Genomic DNA, 24812 nt, shown 5'->3' on the forward strand with positions numbered 1-24812 from the left:
ACAGGAGAGAAAAGAGTACAAGAGACGGGAAGGGAAGGGAAGACAGACGGGAAGGGAAGAGACTGTAAGAGAGTATTAGAGAAGACAAAAGCAATGTGCTCCTGGCTTGGTAAGGTCTTTATTTTTTCAGGACAACTATCTGACTTCATTAAAAGCAGGAATCTTTAAATATAAATAGTCTTGTCTGTCGTGGAGCTCCAAACCTTTGCAGCAGTCATCCAGCTGTGAGAGGCAGCTGCACAAAGGGAATCCTTTCTCTAAGGCGAGCAGCTGAGCAGCGGCCTGTTACAGCCACCCATCAATGTCTAGCTGCGCGGCGACACGAATGCCACCAACGGAGCAGATAAGCTCTGGCACCAGCCCCCGAACAGGAGGGGACGCTGCTGCGTGCACGGAACGCAGAGGCAGAGCGCTTGCTGCGTGTGCACCGAGTAGCAATAACAAGAGTTTTCCATTCACATCCCCAGTGGCCTTACCTCTTCCTCCCGTGCCACTTTGCCGTGCTTCACTGCGGCACCCGAGGACCTTGTCCCTATACGGCTGGGTTCGTGAGCACACCGCGCGCCGGGCAGCCCGCATCACCTGCGGGGCTCTGTGATCACCAGGCTGCGGCAAAGGCAGCAGTAGAGAGGGGTCCCTTGGAAATGTGCTGTCTGCCTGCAGGCACCGCGCTGTTACGGCACCTCCTTGAAATCGGGGGCTAAATACACATCTCTGTCCCTGCGAGTGGTGCCCGGGGCTGCCGGGAAAGCGAATCTGTGGACTAGGCTGCGTGTGCTCTGGTCTGTGAGCCCCCCGTCAGCTGTGGTACAGCGGAAGTCCTGTCACTGTAAAATGTTTGGCAGATAACACCCTTTAGGGAACTAGAAACCCGCACTGATGCTGCGTGCCTGGCAGGCTAGGAAAGGTAGATACATTTGGGGTTACGCACACGAAAGCTCTACACCCTGCTGCGGTTCAAGTGCCATTGTTCTTATGGGCAGATGGCAAAGCAGCCTCAGGCCTCCTGCTGGGCTCAGGGGTCCATCAGCTGCACCAGAGGAGCCTTGCTTTCAGGACGTGACACTCGCTATGCTGGTAAGTGACCAGTTCAAATAGGCTGAAATGCAAGCCAATTTGCCCAGAGCTGGGTGTTACTCCCGCTGGTACCGGTACCTGTGGTAGCAAACATTTAATGAGAACCACACGCTGAGCAGACCTCAGTGTTTCAAACAAGCCAGTTTCCCCTCCCTGGCTGCATTACACTATGTTCCTCCAGATGAACCGAACGTCATGCCAGCAAAGCACTTTAGCTCAAGGTACCAAAGACGAGCTTCAGCAAGGGCACAATCGCACCAGACACGCCAAAGAGCGTGAGGAGGAGAAGCCCCTCCGTAAGAAAGAAGGGTAGCTGTGGCTTTGGGGTTTTAAAGAGACCCTCAGCAGCTGCAGGGAAACACCTGCATGCCCTGGGGTTCTAATCATAGGATCACAGAACGGTTTTGGCTGGAAGGAACCTTTAAAGGTCACCTCGTCCAACCGCTCCCCTGCAACGAGCAGGGACATCTCCAACTACATCGGGGGGCTCAGAACCACAACCAGCCTGGCCTCGGATGTCTCCAGGGATGGTGCATCCACCACCTCTCCGGGCAACCTGTGCCAGTGCTTTACCACCCTCATTACAGAAAAATAATGGGACTGACCTGCAGTGCCCGGCTCTCCCTCCCTCCGGCCCTTGCCTTCTCCTCAGCAGTGCAGCTCCTCTGCTGCAGAGCTGGGATCCCCCTCAGGAAAATCAACTCTGAGCCCTGAAACTGCCCCACGAGTCTCCGCCCACACAAGCGGGTCAGGATAGCAACGCTTTGTCAAGCTGTCGCGCACATCACCTAGACGGAAGACACCGTAAACAAGGACAGCACACTGGGAGTACTCTGGTGGACTCCCATCGGGTTGGAAAGACTGCATGGGTACTAATTCAACAAAGACAATACCAAGAGCTGCAAACTCTGCTGGCAGTACCCGAACGTCAAGAGGAAACTGGGGAGCTGCATTGTTACAACATCCAACAGGATGATGAGAAAAACAGTGGTAATTCCCCGCAGAGCTGCTGCAAAACAGCCTGCAAGCAAACCGATTGCTGCTTAGGCAAAAAGCAATGCAATGGTCTCAAATCAGGAAAGCAAATCAAGCTGAGATTTCCTGTGACAATGCTTTCAATTACATGAATGTACTTGACTGGAAGGGAAAAAAACTTCTTGAATTAAGCACGCAAGCAAGTTGAACAAAATAATTCCCTCCTTGTTCAAGCAGAGGACGTGGTTTTGCCCCGATTTACCGGCCCCAGGTGTTCCTATAGGAGGATCTAGATCTGTCCAGCTGTTGAAGGGACACTCTGCATTTGTGCCAATGTAAGAGGAAACAAAGTCCTGCATCCAGATCTTGGGCCCCAACTCCAGAGGGACGTGGAGCCGCGCAAGTGAGCCAGAGGAAACCATGGAGATGCTGAGAGGCCTGGAGCACCTCTGCTCCGCAGCCAGGCTGAGAGAGATGGGCTTGTTCGGCCTGGAGAATAACAGGTTCCTTAAGGGGGGGAAACCTTAGAGCAGCTCCAGTGCCTACAGGGGCCACAAGAAACCTGGAGAGGGGCTTTGGACAAGGGCGTGTAGGGACAGGCCAAGGGGGAATGGCTTGAACCTGCCCGAGGGGAGACTGAGACGGGCTCTCAGGCAGAAGCTCTTCCCTGTGAGGGTGCTGAGGCGCTGGCACGGGGTGCCCAGAGAAGCTGTGGCTGCCCCGTCCCCGGCAGTGTTCTAGGCCAGGTAGGACACAGGGGCTTGGAGCAAGCTGCTCTAGTGTGAGGTGTCCCTGCCCGCCCGTGGGCAGGGGTTGGAACTGGATGAGCTTTAAGGTCCCTTCCAACATGAACCATTCCAGGATTCTATAAAATGCAGAAGCGGGGAGGATAACTACAGGCAAACCACAGACCAATTGGTGAAAGCAGAGGGTAAATGCATTTCCTCTCTTGGCAACGTCCGAGGAGCATCTGCTACAATTACCAGACATACCTCCGCTCTCCTCTGTTGCTTCCCATTAGCAGAAACTTCTCTTTTCTTTCTGGTCTTGCAGCTGAAAGAAAGAGGTAAAAAAATCTTCTGGAGCTCCTGAAAGGGTCTGTTCCGGCACGCACAGTGTCCACGCGAGAGCACGCTGCTCTGAAACAGAAGGGTTCTTTTATTTACCGAACAACAAGAACCGGGTTTTTCTTCAGCTCAAGAAACCGCTGACGTGAGTCCACCACAGCACCAACACTGACGAGGCTGACAGGCTGGTGCGTCTAATACCAGCTATCACATCTTCCACCTCGCTTAGCTTAGGTTTCAGCACAGCTGCTGAGCACCACTGCTCGCCACCAAACACCGGTTTGGGAAGTGCCGAGTGGAAAGTTCTGCCGCCATTTATTTAGCCGGCAGATCGACACTGAAGACCAAATGGGGATAAAATCTGCTACGCAGGAGGAGGAGGTGCCAGAGAAACCCTTAAGTACCAGTGAGCTGGTGGCGCTGGGCACCAGCCCTGTACACGTAGCCTGTGCCCATCCTGCAGCCCCACAGGCTGGCCCTGCTCCTCCCGGCCGGGATGCCGGGCTGCACGGCCCCCACACGTCCTGCCTCTGCTGACACCTGCTGCCGACTCTGTGGCCCTAAACCTACAGGTAATACCACTTGGGGTTCATTCTCTCTTGCCCTCTGTGAACTGCTGCTCAGGGTCCTGCTGGGGCGGGAGGGAGCCATCAGGTACCTGGTTTCTGCGTGGCAGCGCAGCCCCTGCGATGCAGACATCCATGCAGGAGGTCGTCATCTCTTGCAGTTTCTGTGCTTACTCCAGCGTATTCTCTGGGCACTTTACCTGCAAGATCACAGCGCGTTATTTCCTAACAGTAGCTGGGAATCGGAAGCTAAACCTGTTCTAACACGGGAAACAAGTGACTCAAAAAACACCCCTTTTCTGACCAAATGAGCCCTTGCATCCACTCCCAGGGTCTCCCGAAGCAGTTCCGTGGTTAGGGTGGTGACATTACCGCTCTCAAGGGATGCGGTGACAGGTGAGCCTGAAAGAACACAGGTTTCAAGAAAAGAAAAGAACAAAGTGCTGTGCCTTAGGTCACTGTATTTGAGAGCTGTGAACAACAGCAGCAAGGGCAGAGCAGGCAGCTTCCAGATTTCTTTATGCTGTTTGGAAACAGCGAGGAAAAGCCCCTCACCTAAGCGCTGCGGCCCTCACCCAGAGCTCTTCGACCCCAGAGGCAGTGTGTCCGCTCACTCTTTCTGGCTGTGCTTCCCTGCCAGGTCAGCTCGCTGCCCAGGGCCTGGCCAGCAGCGCCCACGGTTGCATTAACACCCCCGGGAAGTACTGCCCTGCCCAAGTCTAGCCTCCTACCTGTGCAGCATACATACTACATCTTTGCAGCATACATACTACATCTTTGCTGACAGCTACCCATCCCTTTGAGAGGGAAAACCACGGCTGTTGACCAGCCAGGTCAAACATATTCTGTCCTGTAGGGTGATGGACACATGCTGCACACTGGGCCATCCACAGCTGTCTCATACATTAAAAGCACTAGGATTCAAAGGGCATTTGTAAAGCTTTAACGAGACAAACTCCGTTTCATCTTCAGACGGCATAATTTTTATATGGCAGAAAATTCCATGAGCAACCCTTAGACCAACTGCTGCCACATCTAAGGCCTTCAGCTCGACGACCAAGGCAAATCAACAGCAGAGCACATAAAGATTTTGTCTGTTCTCAACAGGTTGAGACTTTAAAATCATTCAGCATAAACAGAGCAGCCCTAAAGCCACCCAGTCTGGTAGCTCGATGCGTCTCCTGCTACAAGCACCTCCCAAGACAGACTGAGATCTGGATCAGCTCCCTCACAACGCTGTCTCTGCATCCAGAATACCAAGCATTTATGAAGAAACCTGATGGCTACTGCAGCAAGGCCGGTGTCCAAACCGGGGGAAACCAGGGGAGCAGCAGCAGCAGCTGCAGTCCTCACTGACAGTCTCAAGGGAAAGGCTGCGATGAGCTGGCTGGGGTCCCCTAGGGCACAACGCTGCAAGGTCTATTTGCAGAACAAAAGGAGGGCAATGAGCCCTGCCCCTGCTGCCGCAGACCTGACTCATTTCATGGAGGGAGAATGTCAGGCTCCAGATCTCTCAGCACCTTCAAGCTCCAGTGAACAGTCTCATTTCCAAGCCACCCGCACGTTTAGATCAGAGGAAAGAAACAGGGAATTCCGTGGCTGCTTCCTAATCGGGTGTTTCCACCTCCGCCCCTTCCCCTGCCAGTGAAGGCACAGTGTGAATTAAGGACCTCCGGGTAACCCCCGCCCCGGGTCTTTACTCCCCCCAGTACCGAGCCCCTGGCGCTGTGAGGCTTCCCGCGCGGGCAGCCAGCGGGCAGGAGCCGCCCCTCTGCGCCCGCCCAAGGCACGGACGGACGGGCGGGCCGCCGGGCCCGCTCGCCTCCCCGATAACCCCGGCGCGCTCGGACCTCAGCTGCTGCCGCCGCTGCCGGGACCCGGACCCTGCCCGCCGCCATGCTGCTCCCGGGCGCTGCGCATGCGGCACCGAAACGGCGCGCGGAGGGACCGGAGCCGGCGCGCCAACACCGGGCTGCGGCCACGAGCACCCCGCGGGCATGCCCGCACACCAACCCGCAACCGCGGCGGCCACCACGTGACACGGGCCACTTCCGGGGACAGCAGCGGGGACAAAGGGAGCACCACGGCTCATGCGCGGAGCCCGGGCTGCAGTACCGAACTCTGGACACAGGATGGCAGCAGCGAGACACCCGGGCGCCACACCGCCCCCCCCAGCCCATCATGGTGTGGTCGTTATGTGATCGCTGTGGGGTCTGTACGAGTCTCTACCGATTGCTGTGCATCTCTGCCACAGCTCCTTGATGCAAGACTACTTTCATCACGTTGACAACTGATTCATAACAGATATCTGAAAAAACAACTGCAAAATTACCACCGAGTTGCTAAAAAACAACTCAGTTAATAGCCACACAACCTTTTATCTCTAAAGACTGTTGATGAGCCCAGAACCTGTAACCTCCATCCCAAGAAAACGCACAAGCTTTGCCTCTAATCGTAGTACACATAGACTTGCACTACAGTTGCTCCACCTGGCCCAACTACTGACCATGAGCAGAGCAACTCAAGGCAATCACACACACACACAAAGAACACTACAGACTCTGAGAAACCGAAAAGAGAGAAAAATCTGAAGAGGTAGACTACCTCCCAGATGGAACACTACATCCACCCAGATCACCTGCACAGCCGCAAGAGCAACGCAACAGGGCTCCTCAGGAGCCTGAGAACAAAGTCCGACATGACCATGTGTTTCCAAAAACAACCACAAAACCTGACATGATGGACATGCAAAAAGCATGAAGACCCATGAGCACGACCCAAAATTCAAGACCCAAGAGCATGAAAATGCACAGACAATGTCCTAACCAATGAAACAGGATGTCAAGATAACAGAGATACGAAAGCAGCCTGGAGACACTCAGACACTCTGGCTCAGACACTGACTCTTGATATACTATCACACCCACTCACAAGCAGACTCTCTGGCCCTGACTCATTAATTACAAGCTTATTCCCAGAGCTCTTCTGTCCATTCACACAGATCACGAGGAGTAGACAGCTACACTGATTATAGAAACCCACCACCTACGTTCCAGAGCGCAAGAGCTCCAGCTAAAAGAAAACCAGAGACAAACAGAGAACTCTCAACTAGTTTATTAACATGGGATACTATAGAGATAGTGAAGGATACTTCTCATGGTTGCTTATCTTACTGTCATGGGTTCTTTTTGGCACCCAACGTGGAGCTCGAAGGGTTGAGATAACGACAGATCTGACCAGATTAATAGTAAAACAACCGTGGTGGTTTATACAAGGTCAGCCATAAATCACGCAATTGCTCTCTCACTCCCCCCCTTCTTGCCCTCCCCCTGCTCCTGGGGGGACAGAGAGGAGAATCGAAAAGAATGCAAATCCCACAAGTTGAGTTAAGAAGAGTTATTAATTAAGGTAGAACGCAAGTCACTACTGCTACCACCAATAATGATAATAATAAGGGAAATAACAAGGGAAGAGAATACAACACCTCACCACCAGTCGACAGATAACTCGCCTGCCCCCCAGCCAAACTGAGCACCAACCCATACCTCATCCAACCCTGCAGTCTCTAGCCCTTCCAGGTAACTCACAGTTAGATCCTGGGCATGATGTGCTGTGGTACGGAATACCTCTTTGGCTAGCTTGGGTCAGGTGTCCTGTTCTCTGCTTCCTCCCGGCTTTCCCTCCTCCCTGGCAGAGCATGAGGATCTGAAAGTCCTTGCTCAGACTAAAACATTTGTGTTATCAGCTCTGTTCCCAGTCTGGAAGGCAAAACACAGTGCTGCACCAGCTACTAAGAAAGAGAAAACAAGACTGCTACTGCTGAACCCATGAGAACACACTTACGAACCCCAAGGACCCTGTGAGGACCATACACAAACCAGCTCCGAGAATCATCATGGCCGTGTGAGCTGGCAGGCTCAACCTTAGCGGGCGTCCCCGCGCAGGCAACGGTCGCCTGGGTGGGATGAGCTTCTGCCTCCCTCACCTAGCATGAGGCTTGGGCTTCCATACTCACAAGCAGGCACGCTCATTGCGACGCAGGGGGCCAGCCCACGTCGCAAGAAGTGGCCAACAATATCTGGGAAGGTCTGCAAGGGTCAGCACTTTTCCAGGCAGTTCTAAAGCACAACTTCCTGGGTAGGCACCAAAGCCGGACTTTTCGGGAAAAGCCCAAGCAGTACACCACAAGAGGGAGCCAAAGAGAACAAACACTACTTTCCTACCTTTGTGTGTTTCACCATGGACCATTACCTATTGTCCCCGACACAACACCCCACACTTAAGCCCCACAAATGGCACTTTTGCATCCTGTCTTTTAACTCTGAGGCACTACCTTCACTAGAGCTGACCATTTACCTCCAGGCACCCTCTACTGTGTCCTCAGACATTCTGGCTCAAATACTACATTGGAACGCTACATCTCAAACCCCTTCCTGCCATTCTGACATTGTCCCCCACACCCTCTCCTCCTACAGGAGGCCCTCTACTTAGCGTGCGTAGTGCCATGCGTCTCGAGGTGGCCTCACTGCTCGGAACTCCCACAGCAGATGACAGCCATGTTGCTCCCCTTGCCAAGTTGCTCTTCATCATCTGACAGAAACAAAAAAAGGGCAACACGTTGCGCTGGCCATCATCTCCAGCATCCCAGCCATCTATGCCAGCCTTTTCTGTAACTCTACTTCGCCTTTACATTATGCTCACCTACTCCCAATCTATTGCAGAATACAATGCTGGGCTTCTCCTGCACTCTAGGACCTAGGAGTACAATAGAAAGAAATGACCATGGTGCTTGTAAAAAGTGACCAACCCCCACAACCATTATTGTTACCTCTCCGACTCACCTCAAATACTCATCTGACTCCAGAAGTAGAACGCAAGACCTGCAATAACCAACACTACTACTGAACCCTTTGCCATGTTATTCTCAGCTCTTACTCACCACTCACGCAGACAACCTTCTCACAGCCCTCCTCAGCTGGCAGCTTCACCTCTCTTGATTTAAGCGTGGCACCTAAAAAAGAAATGGAAACAGGCACTCATGGAGAGAAAAACAGAAGCTTTGGCTGACCCTGAAATAAGTTGCTACTGGGGTGTTCCAAGCATGGCTCACCTTGACTGAGTCATCTGAATGTTATTTTCCAGCTCGAGTGTGAGGATGAGTTTGAGCCAGGGAGTCTTAGCCAGGTAGTCAGAACCAGGAATTCTGTGTTAGAATCAACGTGAGATTTGTGTGGATGCATGAGCCAGTGTCAGACTGAGCCTAAGTGAGTGTGAGGAGAAGTCAGCGCCCGAGAGTGTCTGTGCAGCTTAAACGTGAGTATGAGTCTGAGCCAGTCTGTGTGAGAAGGAGCCTGCACTGTCTGCCAGTCTTGAATATGAGTCTAAGCCAATGAAAGCCAGAAAATTAAAGCCGGGGAGCAGGCAATGAACCAGAACCAGACGAAACAAGACCCAGCTGTGGATCGTCAGGGTGCTCTTATCCCAGCTGGGGGCTTGCCCCACCCCTGACCCAGGTCACTGAGGGAAGGGCTGTGGGTGACACCCTCCCTCCCTAACACAGTCAAGCTGTAGCTGCCCTACCCATGTAAGCTCACGCTACAGAGTAACCCCCTGCCTTTCCCTCAGCCCCATGCTACATTTCAAACCCCTTCCTGCCATCCGGACCTTGTCCCCCACCCTCCAGCCCCAAGCAGCAGTCCCTCTACTTAGCTTCCATAGTGCCATGGGTTTCAAGCTGGCCTTGATGCTCAGAACACCCACATCAGAGTGCTGTGATCTTGCCACAGCTGCCAAGTTTCTCGTTATCACCTGCAGCAAACAAACGAGCAAACAGGAACACACTGTGCTGGCCACCATCATCACCACCACCCCACCCACCAGTGCTGGCCTGCTCTGTAACAGCCCTCTTCCTCCTTCAAAGCTCATCAACATTGTGCTTGCCTGTTCCAAACCCACAGTGGAGTCCGACACTGAGCCTCTCCTCACCTCCAGGTCCTAGGAGTACAATAGAGACAAATGATCACCCTGCTTGCAAAAAGGGACCGACCCCACTATCCTTCTCCTTACCTGTCTGACTCACTTCAAGCACTCATCCGACTCCAAAGGTAGAGGGCAGCCCTGCAACACCGAGCACAAATACTGAACCCCTTTGCCATGCTCTCCTCAACAATTAAGCACCCCCAACACACACAATCCCCGATCTTCTCACAGCCCTCCTGAGTTTGCAGCTTCACCTCCCTCGAGTTATCTGCAGCACCTAGAAAAGAAAAGGGAACATGCACACACTGACAGAGATACAGAAGCTGCACCCTTCCCTCAGGAAGTCCCATCTCTCTCTCCTGTCACTTTACTACTCATCCACTAGCCCTCAGAGCTTTTCCATCCCTTTATTCTAACGTGTACACCCCCTGGAATACACCACCAACAAAAAGTAATTGCAGCTTTATGAAAATGACAAGACCCTAAAATAAATTGCTGCTTGGGTGGTCTAAGCTTTGCTCACCTTGGCTAAATCACCTGAATGTCTTTGTTTAGTTAGAATGTGAGAGCGAGTCTGAACCAGGAAGCCTGTGTTAGTCTCGATGTGAGACTCGTGTGGTTGGGCGAGCCAGTCAATGCCAAATTGAGCCTAAATCTGAACTAGAGTGTCTGTGCTGTTTAAGTATATGAGCCTGAGCCAGTCTGTGTGGAAGAAAACCTCTTTGAGACTAAGCCCTAGAATGTGAGACAGAAAACCCCCACCCAGTCTGAAACCAAGTATAGTTTTGAGCCTAACTTCATAAAAGTGAAGCTATGGAATCTGAGAATTTTGGATAGAAATCTAAGCCCCGAAAAGAAACCCAAGAAGTTAAAATCAGAGAGCAGCCAAGAAACCAAACCCAAAACAATAAAACCAGGTGCACCTTGTCAGGCTGATTTTATCCCAGCAGCTGGTTTGCCCCACACCTGAGCCAGGGCACTGGGGGGGGTTGTGGGTGGGGCCTGGGGTATATAAGGCACAGCTTCAGGGTAAGGCTCCTTTTTAGGATTTGATGCTATTCAAGGTAAGGTCTTTGGGGTGTTTTGTGGTTTTAATGGTGTGTGTATTGCTTTTGTTTTTTGAGTTCTTTAAAATGATTTTTTCTGGGCTAAATTTTTTAAGCTATCTTCGGTTTTGCATCTTCTTGTATTAATGATTTTTTTTGTGCTGTGGTTTTACTTGAGGTGCTGTTGTTAGTGGTGGTGCTCAGGTAAGTGTTTTTATTGCCCTTAGCCACAGAACTTAAAGAAAAATTTGTTTACAGTTTATGTTTTTATTACTTGTCTTTTATTTCTCATAAAATAGTTATAACAGTGGTTACTGAACAAACATTCCATTTATATGTTTAAGAGGTACTTCAAGAGTGCCTTTGGGTTTGTGCTCTTTCAAAAACTAAGTTGGACACTTGGGTCTAAAGAATACCAAAACATAATATTAATGTTCTTTTGGGATGTAGTGACTGTTAAATAACTGATGCCTTTTGGCAGGGAAAGGTAAAAGAATGCTTTTCAGCTTGTATATGTCTCATTTTAAAACTCTAAATTACAGAGTGCTTGTTCATTACAGTCTGCATATAATAAATATTTCAGGGAATTTCCTTGTCTTAGTCTACAGAATGTTGTGTGGCAGTTCTTTTATTTTTTCCTTTTACTCCTGTTACTGCAAATGATAAAAAAAAATAGGGTGGGTGCAGTAAACACCCATGTGTCCAGTGTGGGAGATCTGAGCAACAACTTTAGTTTGAGACTTAAGACACTATAAAAACTAAGCAGAAAGATTAGTTTTCCACAGAACAGACGGGGGAAACAGCATCAGGATAGCAGAAAGAGATTTGAAATACACCATGGGGATGAGAAAAATTAAATGGGACTTTTTTTAGCACCATCTGATAGTGGGCAGGGTAGTACAGCTTGACTGTTTTAATGAGTGCATTAGCTTGTGAGCTGTTTTGGTGCTTCCAACTCACTGCTAGAACTGAAAGTGTTAAGCTTGTTCTTGGAACTTAGTCCTTTATATACTGAGTGCTTGTGTTGGCTGGTTAAAAGCTGGTCAGGCATTCGTGTTCCTTACTTACAAACATAAAGCAGAGGACAGCTTTCTTTTCAGTCACATCAGCAGGAGCCTTCTAAGGCTTTCATCCAGCTTCCAGTTCCAGCTATAAAAAGGTAAAGGGCTTCATTTTGAGTGTGATGCCCTCATGTTTAGAAGAACATGGCAAAAAGATTCAGTATTTGTGTTTGGTGTTGCAGGTCTTGTCTTTTATGTTGGGAGTCAGACGAGTGCTTGAGATGAGTCAGAGGGATAAGCAGAAGGATTGTGGAGTCGGTCACTTAAGCAAGAACCATGGCAATTGGCTTCTGTTGAACTCCTAGGGCACGCAGGGGAGAAGAGGCCCTGCATCAGACTCTGGAGTTGCTTTGAGACAAGCAAGCATGGTGTGAGGAGCTTGGGAGGAGGCAGAAGGAAGGTAAGGAAAAGGCTGGGCTGGATGCCTGGGATGCTGGAGATGATGGCCAGCACAACGTGTTGCCCTTTTTTTGTTTCTGTCAGATGACGAAGAGCAACTTGGCAAGGGCAGCAACATGACTGGCATCTGCTGTGGGAGTTCTGAGCAGAGAGGCGGCCTTGAGAAGAATGGCACAACGCAAGGTAAGTAGAGGGCCTCCTGTAGGAGGCGAGGGCGTGGGGGACAATGTCAGAATGGCAGGAAGGGGTTTGAGATGTAGCATTAGAATGTAGTATTTGAGCCAGAATGCCTGACGACACAGTAGAGGGTGCCTGGAGGTAAATCGTTAGCTCTAGAGAAAGCCAAAATGTGCTGGAGTGGGCTAAACTGTTCTTGGGTGGGCTTAATTGCACTGGACTGAGCTAAAGTGGGCTGGACTGGTCTGAATTGGGCCAAAGTAGTGCCAAGCCATGCTGTGTAGCAAATGAGCTCTTTTGCCTGTAGCACATGAGGGTGGGCTGGGCTCTGCTGGGCTGGACAAGGCTAAACTGTGTTGAAGTGGGGTAAAGTGGGCTGGACTGGTCTGAAGTGGGCCAAAGTGGTCTAAACTCTCCTGAAGTGGGCCAAGCTGGCTGCGCTGGGCTGAAGTGGGCTGAACGGGCTGGGGTGAGCTGGAATGGGCTGGACAGGGCTAATGGGGCTGGACTGAAGTGGGGTCAAGTGTCTGAAGTGAGATAAGCTGGTCTGGACTGGTGTGCAGTGTGTAAACTGGGCTGTGCTGGGCTAAAGTGGTCTGGAGAGGTCTGAAGTGGGCCAAAATGTGCTGGAGTGGGCTAAACTGTTCTTGGGTGGGCTTAATTGCACTGGACTGAGCTAAAGTGGGCTGGACAGGTCTGAATTGGGCTTAACTGTGACAGAGTGTTCTGGATAGATGTGAATTGGGCTAAAGTGGGCTGAACTGGTCTGAAGTGTGCTGGGCTGGTCTGAAGTGTGCTGAAGTGGGCTCAAGAGGGCTAAGGTGTGCTGGATGGTCTGAATTGGGCTAAACCCTGCTGAACTGTGCTAAATTGGTTGGGACATGTCTGTACTGGGCTGCGCTTAGCTAACTTGGTCTTGCCAGGGCAAAACTGGTCTGAATTGGGCTAAAGTGGGCTGGACTGGGCTAAAGTGGAGCGGACTTTGCTAAAGCTGGCTGCGCTGGGCTGAAGTGGGCTGAACGGGCTGGGGTGAGCTGGAATGGGCTGGACAGGGCTAATGTGGCCTGGACTGAAGTGGGGTAAAGTGTCTGAAGTGAGATAAGCTGGGCTGGACTGGTGTGCAGTGTGTAAACTGGGCTGTGCTGGGCTAAAGTGGTCTGGAGAGGTCTGAAGTGGGCCAAAATGTGCTGGAGTGGGCTAAACTGTTCTTGGGTGGGCTTAATTGCACTGGACTGAGCTAAAGTGGGCTGGACTGGTCAGAAGTGTGCCAAAGTAGTGCCAAGCCATGCTGTGTAGCAAACGAGCTGTTTTGCCTGTAGCAGACGAGGGTGAGCTGGGCTCTGCTGGGCTGGACAAGGCTAAACTGTGTTGAAGTGGGCTAAAGTGGGCTGGGCTGGTCTGAAGTGGGCCAAAGTGGTCTAAACTCTCCTGAAGTGGGCCAAGCTGGCTGCGCTGGGCTGAAGTGGGCTGAACGGGCTGGGGTGAGCTGGAATGGGCTGGACAGGGCTAATGTGGCCTGGACTGAAGTGGGGTCAAGTGTCTGAAGTGAGATATGCTGGGCTGGACTGGTGTGCAGTGTGTAAACTGGGCTGTGGTGGGCTAAAGTGGTCTGGAGAGGTCTGAAGTGGGCCAAAATGTGCTGGAGTGGGCTATATGATCCTATAGAGACCCTATAGAGACCCTAGGAACCCTATAGAGACCCTATAGAGACCCTAGGGACCCTATAGAGACCCTATAGAGACCCAAGAGACCCTAGAGAGACCCTAGAGAGACCCTAGAGACCCTATAGAGACCCTAGGAACCCTATAGAGACCCTATAGAGACCCTAGGAACCCTACAGAGACCCTAGGAACCCTATAGAGACCCTATAGAGACCCTAGGGACCCTATAGAGACCCTATAGAGACCCTATAGAGACCCTAGAGAGACCCTAGAGAGACCCTATAGAGACCCTATAGAGACCCTAGGGACCCTATAGAGACCCTATAGAGACCCTAGAGAGACCCTAGAGACCCTATAGAGACCCTAGAGAGACCCTAGAGACCCTATAGAGACCCTAGGGACCCTATAGAGACCCTAGAAACCCTATAGAGACACTATAGAGACCCTAGGGACCCTATAGAGACCCTATAGAGACCCTAGGAAACCTATAGAGACCGTATAGAGACCCTAGAGACCCAATAGAGACCCTATAGAGACCCTAGAGACCCTATAGAGACCCTATAGAGACCCTATAGAGACCTTAGGGACCCTATAGAGACCCTATAGAGACACTAGAGACCCTATAGAGACCCTATAGAGACCCTGGAGACCCTATAGAGACCCTAGGGAACCTATAGAGACCCTAGGAACCCTATAGAGACCCTATAGAGACCCTAGGGATCCTATAGAGACCCTATAGAGACCCTAGAGACCCTATAGAGACCCTATAGAGACCCTAGGGAAACTATAGAGACCCTAGGAACCCTATAGAGACCCTATAGAGACCCTAGGGATCCTATAGAAACCCTATAGAGACCCTAGGGACCCTATAGAGATCCTATAGAGACACTAGAGACCCTATAGAGACCCAAGAGACCCTAGAGAGACCCTAGAGAGACCCTAGAGACCCTATAGAGACCCTAGGAACCCTATAGAGACCCTATAGAGACCCTAGTGACCCTATAGAGACCCTAGGAACCCTATAGAGACCCTATAGAGACCCTAGGGACCCTATAGAGACCCTATAGAGACACTAGAGACCCTATAGAGACACTATAGATACCCTAGAGACCCTATAGAGACCCTAGGGACCCTATAGAGACCCTAGGAACACTATAGAGACCCTATAGAGACCCTAGGGACCCTATAGAGACCCTATAGAGACCCTAGAGACCCTATAGAGACCCTATAGAGACCCTATAGAGACCCTAGGGACCCTATACAGACCCTATAGAGACACTAGAGACCCTATAGAGACCCTATAGAGACCCTAGGAACCCTATAGAGACCCTATAGAGACCCTCGGGATCCTATAGAGACCCTATAGAGGCACTAGGGAACCTATAGAGACCCTAGGAACCCTATAGAGACCCTATAGAGACACTAGAGACCCTATAGAGACCCAAGAGACCCTATAGAGACCCTAGAGAGACCCTAGAGACCTTATAGAGACCCTAGGAACCCTATAGAGACCCTATAGAGACCCTAGGGACCCTATAGAGACCCTAGGAACACTATAGAGACCCTATAGAGACCCTAGGGATCCTATAGAGACCCTATAGAGACCCTAGGGACCCTATAGAGACCCAAGAGACCCTATAGAGACCCTAGAGAGACCCTAGAGACCCTATAGAGACCCTAGGAACCCTATAGAGACCCTATAGAGACCCTAGGGACCCTATAGAGACCCTAGGGACCCTATAGAGACCCTATAGAGACACTAGAGACCCTATAGAGACCCTATAGAGACCCTAGAGACCCTATAGAGACCCTAGGGACCCTATAGAGACCCTAGGAACCCTATAGAGACCCTATAGAGACCCTAGGGACCCTATAGAGACCGTATAGAGACCCTAGAGACCCTATAGAGACCCTATAGAGACCTTATAGAGACCCTAGGGACCCTATAGAGACCCTATAGAGACACTAGAGACCCTATAGAGACTCTATAGAGACCCTAGGAACCCTATAGAGACCGTATAGAGACCCTAGAGACCCTATAGAGACCCTATAGAGACCCTAGAGACCCTATAGAGACCGTAGAGAGACCCTAGAGACCCTATAGAGACCCTAGGAACCCTATAGAGACCCTATAGAGACCCTAGGGACCCTATAGAGACCCTAGGAACCCTATAGAGACCCTAGGAACCCTATAGAGACGCTATAGAGACCCTAGGGACCCTATAGAGACCCTATAGAGACCCAAGAGACCCTATAGAGACCCTAGAGAGACCCTAGAGACCCTATAGAGACCCTAGGGACCCTATAGAGACCCTAGGAACCCTATAGAGACCCTATAGAGACCCTAGGGACCCTATAGAGACCCTATAGAGACACTAGAGACCCTATAGAGACCCTATAGACACCCTAGTGACCCTATAGAGACCCTATAGAGACCCTAGGAACCCTATAGAGACCGTACAGTGACCCTAGAGACCCTATAGAGACCCTATAGAGACACTAGGGACCCTATAGAGACCCTAGGAACCCTATAGAGACCCTATAGAGACCCTAGGGACCCTATAGAGACCCTATAGAGACACTAGGGACCCTATAGAGACCCTATTGAGACACTATAGAGACACTAGAGACACTATAGAGACCCTAGAGACCCTATAGAGACCCTAGAGACCCTATAGAGACCCTATAGAGACCCTAGGAACCCTATAGAGACCGTATAGAGACCCTAGAGAGACCCTAGAGAGACCCTAGAGACCCTATAGAGACCCTAAAGAGACCCTAGGGACCCTATAGAGACCCTATAGAGACCCTATAGAGACCCTAGGGACCCTATAGAGACCCTATAGAGACCCTATAGAGACCCTAGAGACCCTATAGAGACCATATAGAGACCCTAGAGACCCTATAGAGACCCTATAGAGACCCTAGGAACCCTATAGAGACCCTATAGAGACCCTATAGAGACCCTAGGTACCCTATAGAGACCCTATAGAGACCCTAGGGACCCTATAGAGACCCTAGGAACCCTATAGAGACCCATTAGAGACCCTAGGGACCCTATAGAGACCCTATAGAGACACTAGAGACCCTATAGAGACCCTATAGAGACCCTAGAGACCCTATAGAGACCCTAGGGACCCTATAGAGACCCTAGGAACACTATAGAGACCCTATAGAGACCCTAGGGACCCTATAGAGACCCTATAGAGACCCTAGAGACCCTATAGAGACCCTATAGAGACCCTATAGAGACGCTAGGGACCCTATACAGACCCTATAGAGACACTAGAGACCCTATAGAGACCCTATAGAGACCCTAGGAACCCTATAGAGACCCTATAGAGACCCTAGGGATCCTATAGAGACCCTAGAGAGACCCTAGAGGCCCTATAGAGACACTAGAGAGACCCTAGAGACACTATAGGGACCCTAGGGACCCTATAGAGACCCTAGGGACCCTATAGAGACCCTATAGGGGCCCTAGAGACCCTATAGAGACTCTATAGAGACCCTAGGAACCCTATGGAGACCGTATAGAGACACTAGAGACCCTATAGAGACCCTAGAGAGACCCTAGAGACCCTATAGAGACCCTATAGAGACCCTAGGAACCCTATAGAGACCCTAGGAACCCTATAGAGACCCTATAGAGACCCTAGGGACCCTATAGAGACCCTTTAGGGACCCAAGAGACCCTATAGAGACCCTAGAGAGACCCTAGAGACCCTATAGAGACCCTAGGAACCATATAGAGACCCTATAGAGACCCTAGGAACCCTATAGAGACCCTATAGAGACCCTAGGGACCCTATAGAGACCCTATAGAAACACTAGAGACCCTATAGAGACACTATAGAGACACTACAGACCCTATAGAGACCCTATAGAGACCCTAGAGACCCTATAGAGACCCTATAGAGACCCTAGAGACCCTATAGAGACCCTATAGAGACCCTTGGAACCCTATAGAGACCCTATAGAGACCCTCGGGACCCTATAGAGACCCTATAGAGACCCTGGAGACCCTATAGAGACCCTAGGGAACCTATAGAGACCCTAGGAACACTATAGAGACCCTATAGAGACCCTAGGGATCCTATAGAGACCCTATAGAGACCCTAGGGACCCTATAGAGACCCTATAGAGACCCAAGAGACCCTATAGAGACCCTAGAGAGACCCTAGAGACACTATAGAGACCCTAGGAACCCTATAGAGACCCTATAGAGACCCTAGGCACCCTATAGAGACCCTAGGAACCCTATAGAGACCCTATAGAGACCCTAGGGACCCTATAGAGACCCTAGGAACCCTATAGAGACCCTAGGAACCCTATAGAGACCCTATAGAGACCCTAGGGACCCTATAGAGACCGTATAGAGACCCTAGAGACCCTATAGAGACCCTATAGAGACCTTATAGAGACCCTAGGGACCCTATAGAGACCCTATAGAGACACTAGAGACCCTATAGAGACTCTATAGAGACCCTAGGAACCCTATAGAGACCGTATAGAGACCCTAGAGACCCTATAGAGACCCTATAGAGACCCTAGAGACCCTATAGAGACCGTAGAGAGACCCTAGAGACCCTATAGAGACCCTAGGAACCCTATAGAGACCCTATAGAGACCCTAGGGACCCTATAGAGACCCTAGGAACCCTATAGAGACCCTAGGAACCCTATAGAGACGCTATAGAGACCCTAGGGACCCTATAGAGACCCTATAGAGACCCAAGAGACCCTATAGAGACCCTAGAGAGACCCTAGAGACCCTATAGAGACCCTAGGGACCCTATAGAGACCCTAGGAACCCTATAGAGACCCTATAGAGACCCTAGGGACCCTATAGAGACCCTATAGAGACACTAGAGACCCTATAGAGACCCTATAGACACCCTAGTGACCCTATAGAGACCCTATAGAGACCCTAGGAACCCTATAGAGACCGTACAGTGACCCTAGAGACCCTATAGAGACCCTATAGAGACACTAGGGACCCTATAGAGACCCTAGGAACCCTATAGAGACCCTATAGAGACCCTAGGGACCCTATAGAGACCCTATAGAGTCACTAGGGACCCTATAGAGACCCTATTGAGACACTATAGAGACACTAGAGACACTATAGAGACCCTAGAGACCCTATAGAGACCCTAGAGACCCTATAGAGACCCTATAGAGACCCTAGGAACCCTATAGAGACCGTATAGAGACCCTAGAGACCCTAGAGAGACCCTAGAGAGACCCTAGAGACCCTATAGAGACCCTAAAGAGACCCTAGGGACCCTATAGAGACCCTATAGAGACCCTATAGAGACCCTAGGGACCCTATAGAGACCCTATAGAGACCCTATAGAGACCCTAGAGACCCTATAGAGACCATATAGAGACCCTAGAGACCCTATAGAGACCCTATAGAGACCCTAGGAACCCTATAGAGACCCTATAGAGACCCTATAGAGACCCTAGGTACCCTATAGAGACCCTATAGAGACCCTAGGGACCCTATAGAGACCCTAGGAACCCTATAGAGACCCATTAGAGACCCTAGGGACCCTATAGAGACCCTATAGAGACACTAGAGACCCTATAGAGACCCTATAGAGACCCTAGAGACCCTATAGAGACCCTAGGGACCCTATAGAGACCCTAGGAACACTATAGAGACCCTATAGAGACCCTAGGGACCCTATAGAGACCCTATAGAGACCCTAGAGACCCTATAGAGACCCTATAGAGACCCTATAGAGACGCTAGGGACCCTATACAGACCCTATAGAGACACTAGAGACCCTATAGAGACCCTATAGAGACCCTAGGAACCCTATAGAGACCCTATAGAGACCCTAGGGATCCTATAGAGACCCTAGAGAGACCCTAGAGGCCCTATAGAGACACTAGAGAGACCCTAGAGACACTATAGGGACCCTAGGGACCCTATAGAGACCCTAGGGACCCTATAGAGACCCTATAGGGGCCCTAGAGACCCTATAGAGACTCTATAGAGACCCTAGGAACCCTATGGAGACCGTATAGAGACACTAGAGACCCTATAGAGACCCTAGAGAGACCCTAGAGACCCTATAGAGACCCTATAGAGACCCTAGGAACCCTATAGAGACCCTAGGAACCCTATAGAGACCCTATAGAGACCCTAGGGACCCTATAGAGACCCTTTAGGGACCCAAGAGACCCTATAGAGACCCTAGAGAGACCCTAGAGACCCTATAGAGACCCTAGGAACCATATAGAGACCCTATAGAGACCCTAGGAACCCTATAGAGACCCTATAGAGACCCTAGGGACCCTATAGAGACCCTATAGAAACACTAGAGACCCTATAGAGACACTATAGAGACACTACAGACCCTATAGAGACCCTATAGAGACCCTAGAGACCCTATAGAGACCCTATAGAGACCCTAGAGACCCTATAGAGACCCTATAGAGACCCTTGGAACCCTATAGAGACCCTATAGAGACCCTCGGGACCCTATAGAGACCCTATAGAGACCCTGGAGACCCTATAGAGACCCTAGGGAACCTATAGAGACCCTAGGAACACTATAGAGACCCTATAGAGACCCTAGGGATCCTATAGAGACCCTATAGAGACCCTAGGGACCCTATAGAGACCCTATAGAGACCCAAGAGACCCTATAGAGACCCTAGAGAGACCCTAGAGACACTATAGAGACCCTAGGAACCCTATAGAGACCCTATAGAGACCCTAGGCACCCTATAGAGACCCTAGGAACCCTATAGAGACCCTATAGAGACCCTAGGGACCCTATAGAGACCCTATAGAGACCCTAGAGACCCTATAGAGACACTATAGAGACCCTAGAGACCCTATAGAGACCCTAGGGACCCTATAGAGACCCTAGGAACCCTATAGAGACCCTAGGGACCCTATAGAGACCGTATAGAGACCCTAGAGACCCTATAGAGACCCTATAGAGACACTAGAGACCCTATAGAGACTCTATAGAGACCCTAGGAACCCTATAGAGACCGTATAGAGACCCAAGAGACCCTATAGAGACCGTAGAGAGACCCTAGAGACCCTATAGAGACCCTAGGAACCCTATAGAGACCCTATAGAGACCCTAGGGACCCTATAGAGACCCTAGGAACCCTATAGAGACCCTAGGAACCCTATAGAGACGCTATAGAGACCCTAGGGACCCTATAGAGACCCTATAGAGACCCAAGAGACCCTATAGAGACCCTAGAGACCCTATAGAGACCCTAGGGACCCTATAGAGACCCTATAGAGACCCTAGGAACCCTATAGAGACCGTACAGTGACCCTAGAGACCCTATAGAGACCCTATAGAGACACTAGGGACCCTATAGAGACCCTAGGAACCCTATAGAGACCCTATAGAGACCCTAGGGACCCTATAGAGACCCTATAGAGACACTAGAGACCCTATAGAGACCTTATTGAGACCCTATAGAGACACTAGAGACACTATAGAGACCCTAGAGACCCTATAGAGACCCTAGAGAGACCCTAGAGACACTATAGAGACCCTAGGAACCCTATAGAGACCCTATAGATACCCTAGAGACCCTATAGAGACCCTATAGAGACCCTAGGAACCCTATAGAGACCGTATAGAGACCCTAGAGACCCTAGAGAGACCCTAGAGAGACCCTAGAGACCCTATAGAGACCCTAAAGAGACCCTAGGGACCCTATAGAGACCCTATAGAGACCCTATAGAGACCCTAGGGACCCTATAGAGACCCTATAGAGACCCTAGAGAGACCCTAGAGACCCTATAGAGACCATATAGAGACCCTAGAGACCCTATAGAGACTCTATAGAGACCCTAGGAACCCTATAGAGACCCTATAGAGACCCTAGGGACGCTATAGAGACCATATAGAGACCCTAGAGACCCTATAGAGACCCTATAGAGACCCTAGGGACCCTATAGAGACCCTATAGAGACACTAGAGACCCTATAGAGACCCTATAGAGACCCTAGGAACCCTATAGAGACCCTATAGAGACCCTAGGGATCCTATAGAGACCCTATAGAGACCCTAGGGAACCTATAGAGACCCTAGGAACCCTATAGAGACCCTATAGAGACCCTAGGGATCCTATAGAGACCCTATAGAGACCCTAGAGACCCTATAGAGACCCTATAGAGACCCTAGGGAAACTATAGAGACCCTAGGAACCCTATAGAGACCCTATAGAGACCCTAGGGATCCTATAGAGACCCTATAGAGACCCTAGGGACCCTATAGAGATCCTATAGAGACACTAGAGACCCTATAGAGACCCAAGAGACCCTAGAGAGACCCTAGAGAGACCCTAGAGACCCTATAGAGACCCTAGGAACCCTATAGAGACCCTATAGAGACCCTAGGGACCCTATAGAGACCCTAGGAACCCTATAGAGACCCTATAGAGACCCTAGGGACCCTATAGAGACCCTATAGAGACACTAGAGACCCTATAGGGACGCTATAGATACCCTAGAGACCCTATAGAGACCCTAGGGACCCTATAGAGACACTAGGAACACTATAGAGACCCTATAGAGACCCTAGGGACCCTATAGAGACCCTAGAGACCCTATAGAGACCCTATAGAGACCCTATAGAGAGCCTAGGGACCCTATACAGACCCTATAGAGACACTAGAGACCATATAGAGACCCTATAGAGACCCTAGGAACCCTATAGAGACCCTATAGAGACCCTAGGGATCCTATAGAGACCCTATAGAGACACTAGGGAACCTATAGAGACCCTAGGAACCCTATAGAGATCCTATAGAGACACTAGAGACCCTATAGAGACCCAAGAGACCCTATAGAGACCCTAGAGAGACCCTAGAGTCCCTATAGAGACCCTAGGAACCTTATAGAGACCCTATAGAGACACTAGGGAAACTATAGAGACCCTAGGAACCCTATAGAGACCTTCTAGAGACCCTAGGGATCCTATAGAGACCCTATAGAGACCCTAGGGACCCTATAGAGATCCTGTAGAGACACTAGAGACCCTATAGAGACCCTAGAGACCCTAGAGAGACCCTAGAGAGACCCTAGAGGCACTATAGAGACCCTAGAGACCCTATAGAGACCCTATAGAGACCCTAGAGACCCTACGGAGACCCTAGAGAGACCCTAGAGACCCTATAGAGACCCTAGGGACCCTATAGAGACCCTATAGAGACCCTAGGAACCCTATAGAGACCGTACAGTGACCCTAGAGACCCTATAGAGACCCTATAGAGACACTAGGGACCCTATAGAGACCCTAGGAACCCTATAGAGACCCTATAGAGACCCTAGGGACCCTATAGAGACCCTATAGAGACCCTAGGAACCCTATAGAGACCGTACAGTGACCCTAGAGACCCTATAGAGACCCTATAGAGACACTAGGGACCCTATAGAGACCCTAGGAACCCTATAGAGACCCTATAGAGACCCTAGGGACCCTATAGAGACCCTATAGAGACACTAGAGACCCTATAGAGACCTTATTGAGACCCTATAGAGACACTAGAGACACTATAGAGACCCTAGAGACCCTATAGAGACCCTAGAGAGACCCTAGAGACACTATAGAGACCCTAGGAACCCTATAGAGACCCTATAGAGACCCTAGAGACCCTATAGAGACCCTATAGAGACCCTAGGAACCCTATAGAGACCGTATAGAGTCCCTAGAGAGACCCTAGAGACCCTATAGAGACCCTAAAGAGACCCTAGGGACCCTATAGAGACCCTATAGAGACCCTATAGAGACCCTAGGGACCCTATAGAGACCCTATAGAGACCCTAGAGAGACCCTAGAGACCCTATAGAGACCCTATAGAGACCATATAGAGACCCTAGAGACCCTATAGAGACTCTATAGAGACCCTAGGAACCCTATAGAGACCCTATAGAGACCCTAGGGACGCTATAGAGACCATATAGAGACCCTAGAGACCCTATAGAGACCCTATAGAGACCCTAGGGACCCTATAGAGACCCTATAGAGACACTAGAGACCCTATAGAGACCCTATAGAGACCCTAGGAACCCTATAGAGACCCTATAGAGACCCTAGGGATCCTATAGAGACCCTATAGAGACCCTAGGGAACCTATAGAGACCCTAGGAACCCTATAGAGACCCTATAGAGACCCTAGGGATCCTATAGAGACCCTATAGAGACCCTAGGGACCCTATAGAGACCCTATAGAGACCCTAGGGAAACTATAGAGACCCTAGGAACCCTATAGAGACCCTATAGAGACCCTAGGGATCCTATAGAGACCCTATAGAGACCCTAGGGACCCTATAGAGATCCTATAGAGACACTAGAGACCCTATAGAGACCCAAGAGACCCTAGAGAGACCCTAGAGAGACCCTAGAGACCCTATAGAGACCCTAGGAACCCTATAGAGACCCTATAGAGACCCTAGGGACCCTATAGAGACCCTAGGAACCCTATAGAGACCCTATAGAGACCCTAGGGACCCTATAGAGACCCTATAGAGACACTAGAGGCCCTATAGGGACACTATAGATACCCTAGAGACCCTATAGAGACCCTAGGGACCCTATAGAGACACTAGGAACACTATAGAGACCCTATAGAGACCCTAGGGACCCTATAGAGACCCTATAGAGACCCTAGAGACCCTATAGAGACCCTATAGAGACCCTATAGAGAGCCTAGGGACCCTATACAGACCCTATAGAGACACTAGAGACCCTATAGAGACCCTATAGAGACCCTAGGAACCCTATAGAGACCCTATAGAGACCCTAGGGATC

The 24812-nt window shown here is 50.4% G+C and overlaps 2 long non-coding RNA genes across 2 annotated transcripts; both read right to left on the reverse strand.

Moving 5' to 3' along the window:
* Positions 1–7481: 7481 nt before the first annotated feature.
* Positions 7482–8682, reverse strand: LOC136023080 (uncharacterized). The gene is made up of 3 exons (XR_010616458.1): positions 8527–8682; positions 8387–8440; positions 7482–8275 (listed from the first exon to the last, which is right to left on the reverse strand). It is a non-coding gene; the product is annotated as an uncharacterized LOC136023080 (long non-coding RNA).
* A 253-nt stretch (positions 8683–8935) lies between these two features.
* Positions 8936–10483, reverse strand: LOC136023081 (uncharacterized). The gene is made up of 3 exons (XR_010616459.1): positions 10188–10483; positions 9752–9941; positions 8936–9679 (listed from the first exon to the last, which is right to left on the reverse strand). It is a non-coding gene; the product is annotated as an uncharacterized LOC136023081 (long non-coding RNA).
* Between the last annotated feature and the right edge of the window lie 14329 nt (positions 10484–24812).

This window comes from Lathamus discolor, chromosome 17 (assembly GCF_037157495.1).
Source record: "Lathamus discolor isolate bLatDis1 chromosome 17, bLatDis1.hap1, whole genome shotgun sequence".
Taxonomy (NCBI): Eukaryota; Metazoa; Chordata; class Aves; order Psittaciformes; family Psittacidae; genus Lathamus; species Lathamus discolor.